The 6,000-nt window shown below is 50.3% G+C and overlaps 1 protein-coding gene across 1 annotated transcript in view; it reads right to left on the bottom strand.

Annotated features, from left to right (window-relative positions):
- CAPG (capping actin protein, gelsolin like) overlaps positions 1-4,887 on the bottom strand; it is a 28,736-nt gene extending 23,849 nt beyond the window's left edge. The window contains exon 1 of the mRNA XM_081156453.1: positions 4,754-4,887. The gene's annotated coding sequence lies outside the window, so the exon portion shown is untranslated. The remainder of the gene's footprint in view (positions 1-4,753) is intronic.
- Between the last annotated feature and the right edge of the window lie 1,113 nt (positions 4,888-6,000).

The following is a 6,000-nucleotide window of genomic DNA, read 5'->3' on the forward strand; positions in this document are numbered from 1 at the left end:
CATTTTCTACATTTTTTAAGTAAATGCACAAGTCGTAAGTGTACAGTTGAATGAGTTTTGATATATGCAAACACCTATGTAAACCAAGATATCCCTACCAAGATATGAAATACTTCCATTACCACCCAAAGAAAGTGACTCTTCCACCACAGCTCCTCCAGCACAGGGACATGTAAGGTTATCCTTGTGACCCCAGCACCTAGCAGAGCACTCTGCAGGTAATAGACACTCCAATTTTTTTAAATTGCTATTTTGCCAGATTAGAGAGCAAAATCCCCACATTCTAGTTCTTCTCGAGCCTCTGTCACCTTGAGAAAGTTGCTTAAACAGGGTCCTTGCCCATGAAGTGAGGACACTATCCCAGCCCTCCTACCTTGGGGAACTGTGGGGATCCACTGAGACAACCTATGGGAGACAATTTGAAAATAGGCCTGGACATGTGCAAGGTGCTGTGACTATTATTATTATTTCGTTTTAGCAATTTTTAATGAGAGCTATATATAAGATTACTTTATTCCTGCAACTTCTCAATTGCTTCTTCCTTGTATTTGCCTTTTCCTTTCCTAGTTGGCAAGATTTTGCTTTGTGTTCAAAGATCTTTTGCAGCCTTTGTTCAGCTTTAGTCTAGTGGTAACCACCTCGCTGGGTGAATGCCCACATGAAAAGTTGTGCCATTAGCCCTCTGCTGCTGCACTCATTCAAGGGGCTACCCTTCGTAGTGTCCTTGCACAATTGAACTTCACCATCCTTTCAGATGGCCATGGATCAAACATTGTACTTCTGTCTCAGCTCTTTGGAAAGAGGAGACATAACCTTCCCACAAATGTGGGGAAGTGCATTGAAAGGTCTTTTATGGTTCTTGCTCTGGTCAGAAATCACAAAGGGGTTAAACTTCATTTTGGCCACTGGCTCTTCAGCGATGGCCACAAAAGGAAAGAGTGGCCATTATTTTTAATAAACGCCTACTTCTAGGACAAACATCAGGTTGAAAGAAATCAGGACAGGGAAGCATCAGACACTGACTTCTGGGCTTGGCATCTTGGGCTCCAGCGAACGTCTGAGGGCACCCAGATGGCCAGCTTTCTGCTTCTGTGTCCATGGACCCAGGCTATGAACTGATTTCCAGGGCTAAGAATTTCCTGAGATTGTAAAGGATTCTCCCTAAGCAAGTTCCCTGCCTGCCACACAGCCCTCTCTGAACCTCAGTTTCCCAGTAAAATGCAGGTGCTAGACAAGGAGAGTCCCTTCTGGCTCCTCTGGCTCCAGCCGAGCACAGTTCAGGCTAAGTGGATGCATTTCCTCTGTCACAATACCCCAGAATATTCCTTTGATGGCATCGACTCATGATGTTTCCAGTCTGTAAATCTGATCTGCAGTGAATCTTTCTAGATCATTTCAGCTAGTTCTGAGGAATGGCCAGGGGTCTGGATGGCCATTTTTTCCTGCATAAAACTCAAGATTCGAAAGATTTTTGGTTGTTGTTTTTAATCCTCACAGAAGACATGTTTAGAGAGAGGAAGGGGGGTGGGGGTGAGAGAGAGAGAAACATCATTGTGAAACAGAAACATCGATTGGTTGCCTTCCACATACTCCCTGACTGGGGATCGAACCCGCAACCCAGGTATGTGCCCTTCCGGGGAATTGAACAGGCAACCTTTCCATGCACCGGACATCGCTCAACCAACAGAGCCACTCCAGTGAGCTATTTGTTGTTATTTTCTAATCACTGCTTGGTGTTCAGAGGCATCCTGGACAGTGACACTCTGGAATTCTGGTGACCTTTTGGAAAAGGGGGACTGTCCAAAACAGTAGGAATGAGCAGGCCAAAAGGAGCTCAGGAGGAGCACTGTGAGGGCAGGGAAGGACCCTGAGTGATTGGGGCAGGAGGGACTGGTCCCCAGGGAGGACGCAAGAGGGCAGGTTTACCCTTCAAGGCCAGGGTCACAGCGGATCCTCATCACTCCTGTAAGGTCATGATAAGAGCTAAAATTATTGACTGCTGGCACTATATGCCAGGCACTGCCCTATATATAATTTTCTCACTTAACCCTGCCATTTATCCTCTAAAGTAGATTGTCTAATCTTCATTTTACAAATGAAGAGATAGAGGCAAAGTGAGGTCAAACTAACTTGCTCTAGGACCCACTTAGTGAGTTGAGAGCCAGGTGGTGGGACCCCTTGCCTCTCCTCCCACCCTCACTGCACACAGCCTCCAGAGGAGGATCTGGGCTGCTCTCCTCCTCTCCCAAGGCCCACCCTGCTCTCAGCATCGAATTCTAGTGCCAGCTGAGTCATTTCACACATAAGGAGCTACCTCTGCTCACCCTCTAGATACTTTAAAAAAAGTTTTATTTCAAAATATACTCACAAGAAGCTGCAAAAATAATATGGAGTACTGATACATGCTACAACTTAGACATTTTAAAAATATTTTATTCATTTTTCTTTTTTTTAGAGAGAGAGGAAGGAAGAGGGAGAGAGAGAGAGAGAAACATTGATGTGAGAGCAGAACATTGATTGGCTGCCTCCTGCATGTCCCCCACTGGGGATCAAGTCAGCAACTCAAGCATGTGCCCCTGACTGGGAATCGAACCCAGCAACCTCCTGGAGTGCCCGACAACGCCCAACCCACCGAGTCACACCAGCCAGGACTAACCTGGACAAATTTTTAAACATCACACTAAGTGAAAGAACCCAGTCACAAAAGACCACATATTATAAGATTTGATTCATATGAAATATCCAGAATAGGTAAATCTATAGCAATAGAAAGATTAGTGGTTGTCTGGGGCTGGAGCGGGTGGGATGGAGAGTCTTAGGGGATGACTGCTAATGGATACAGGTTTCTTTCCGGGGTAATGAAAATGTTCTAAAATTAGATTGTGGTCATGGCTGCACTGTGAATATACTAAAAAAACATTGAATTGTACAGTCAATAAAGCTGTCAACAAACAAAAAACAAAGCGGCTTTGTAACCTTTGAGGGACAAGGCATTTCTAACCCATTTGCACTCCACTTTAAAAAAATCGTATAGACCAGCAGCTGTGGCTCAGCGTCCACCCATGAACCAGGAGGTCACAGTTGGATTCCCATCAGGGGATGATTCCCAGTAGGGCGTGCGCAGTAGGCTGCCAATGGATGATTCTCTCTCATCATTGATGTTTCTCTCTCTCTCTTTCCCTTCCTCTCTCTGAAATCAATAAAAACACATTCTTGAAAAATCGTATAGAGAGGTCCCATGTCTCTATTACCCAGCTTCTCCTAATTATAGTAAGTGTCCCTTCCCCTTTAAGGTGGGGCTCCTGAGGGCTCAGAGCCCTTTCTCCAGTGGCAATAACACCTCACCCAAGCCTTTGGCTTTACAGTTTACAAAATACCCCACCCCCAACACAAACTCCACCTGACTCTCAAACTAAACCTCTGAGCCAGGGTCTCCCCATTTCTTGGTTTTCACAATATATTTCTTCCACCCTGAACTCCTTGCCAAATTTAGTAAATAAAAACTTTATCTGTCAACCCTCTAATGTGCCGGCCCGTCCTGGACAGGTGTGTTCTTCATTTTAAGACAGCATTGATGACACACTGAAGACCTGAAAGGGCTCTGGACCCCCTGCTAGCCCAGCCTTGCCCACCAGGCTGGGGCTGGGCCGCCCAGGCCAAGGCCTCCCTTCGGTCTTTCCCCAGCCTTTCCACTCGGGGCTGGCTCCGCCCCTATTCGTGCCTCAGTTTGCCCACCTAAGGGCTGGTGCTGCATCCACCTGCAGACACGACGCAGGGTGGCAGGCGGGCGGGAAGGGCCAGGGGGTCCCGGCTGGATTGGGAACCCCGCGCCAGGCCTTCTGCCCAGATCCAGGGCACGCGGGGAAACAAGGAGTAAGGATGGCGCCACTCTGGGCTCGGGTGGGGACCCCACCTCCCCCCAAATCCCACAGGAGTGGCCTGCGACCCCTGCGCCAAGCCGGGTGCAGCGGACCATCCCGAGCGAGGTCAGGACACGCTCACGGCCACGCGCACGCGCGCGCCAAGCCGGCCCCGCCCCGCCCCCGCGAACTACAATTCCCAGGAGGCAGCGCCGCGGGGCGGGGCCTCGGGAGCGGTAGTTTCGCGACCGGAAGATAGCATCCTGCGCCGTGGGATCCCCATCGCCGAGTGGGGGCTCCCCTGCTGTGGAGAAGGGGGTCTCCTCTCCGCGCAAGCCCGGCTGCCCGCCGCTGCACACCCCGCTCCTCCGTGGGGTCGCCGCCCCGCCCTCCGAACGCGCACCTGAGCCCCGCCCCGCCCTCCCGGCGCGCGGGGGCCGCAGGGGAAGGGGGGATGGGGGGATGGGGGGGTGGGGGGTCGGGGGGGCCCCGGGCCCCTCGCCTGGGAGGGACGCAGAGGGCGCCTCCCCGACCTCTCCTCCATCGCAGGAGCGAACCCCGTTTCCTGGAGGGAGGAGCAGCCCCGACCCTGAGGCAGGACTAAGCCTGTTAGGGCCCCAGGGTGGCCCTCAGGTCTCCTGGAGAAGCCCAAAGAAGGCTTGGGTCCTCCGTGTCCTGGGATGTTCGGGCCTTTGTATCTGATCGGCGTCAGCTTTATATGACAGTGCCAGGTAAGGCTGAGGGGCTGCTACGAAGTCATAACCAGCGCCCCCTTGTTTAGTATGCTCTCTGTCAAAGTGCTCTGCTTACACCTCAGGGTCAAGCGCCAGAACTCTTGTCCTAACTTCCCAGGTTACCCAGGGATCCGCTGTGGCGCTGCTGAAGGGACTTACCCCAACCCTTCAGTGCAAGTCAGGAACTCGGGGTCCAGCCTGCTCGGCGGGATGAGCTGTGCTGAGGCCCCGCTTCATTCGCCCTCCTGTGCTAGAGCAGTCTCTCTCCAGAGGCCTCTTCTCAGCTGATTTCTGGCTCCCAAGTGGGGATTCAGGTTACACCGGTATCGGGAGCAGTGACACCACAGTGGCCAGCAGCACATTGGACTTTGTGTCTCCAACCCCATTTTTCAACTTTTACACTTTCTGATCTGGCCGTATACTGCTGTGTCCCTGACCACCAAGATTGATAGGAAAAGGCCTAGTTTGTGAAGCTATAGCCAGGAACCTGTAATGTCAGTGAGATTTATTCTTCTGTAGTTAGGTTGAGACCAGCTACTTCCTAGAAATATTCCACTTAATCTTGAAACAGTTAGAAACAACTTCAGGGAGACTATGCCAAGTAGACTGATCAGATTTCCTTGGTAGCAGGAGTTGGGTCAGAACCCATCAGGTGGTCTCTAAGCAGCCCATTTTTGCCTGGAATGTTCTCAAAGGCTTGGTTTTCCAAGCATTTCTGTTAAGACAACCAGCCTTTTGTTCAGTAGCCTCTCTGCCCCTAGACACAAAAGATAGATACCATAGAAACTTGGAGACACCCCTGCCCCAGTTCCTGGGCTCTTTCATAAGAGCCTATTTTCTCCTTCAACAGTGATCTGACAGTGAGTTTCTGCATTCCAAGGCTTAGCACCAGACTCTCTCTTTTTTTTTTTTTTTTTAAATATATCTTTATTGATTTCAGAGAGAGGAAAGGAGAGGGAGAGAGAGAGATAGAAACATCAATGATGAGAGAGTCATTGATCGAGCCCACAACCTGGGCATGTGCCCTGACCAGGAATCGAACCCTGATCGCCTGGATCCTAGGTCAACGCTCAACCGCTGACCTAACCCGGCCAGGCTCTTTCTCTCTTTTTTAAAAAAATATGTTTTTATTGATGTCAGAGACAGGAAGGGATCAGGAGAGAAAGAGAGAAACATCAATGATGAGAGATAGTCATTGATGGGCTGCCTCCTGCATGACCCCCACTGGGGATCCAGCTGAAACCCAGGCACGTGCCCTGACCAGGAATCCAACCGTGACTTCTGGGCAACACCAGACTCTTGAATCAGTAAAAGCCTGTGTTACATGCTCCTGACATGCCAGAAGCCGTTTAACGCCATCCCTGCTTTCTGAATATACACACAGCCAACGGTGCAGTTAAAGTCAC

The sequence above is a fragment of the Miniopterus schreibersii genome (assembly GCF_964146895.1).
Source record: "Miniopterus schreibersii genome assembly, chromosome: 13".
In the NCBI taxonomy this organism is placed as follows: domain Eukaryota; kingdom Metazoa; phylum Chordata; class Mammalia; order Chiroptera; family Miniopteridae; genus Miniopterus; species Miniopterus schreibersii.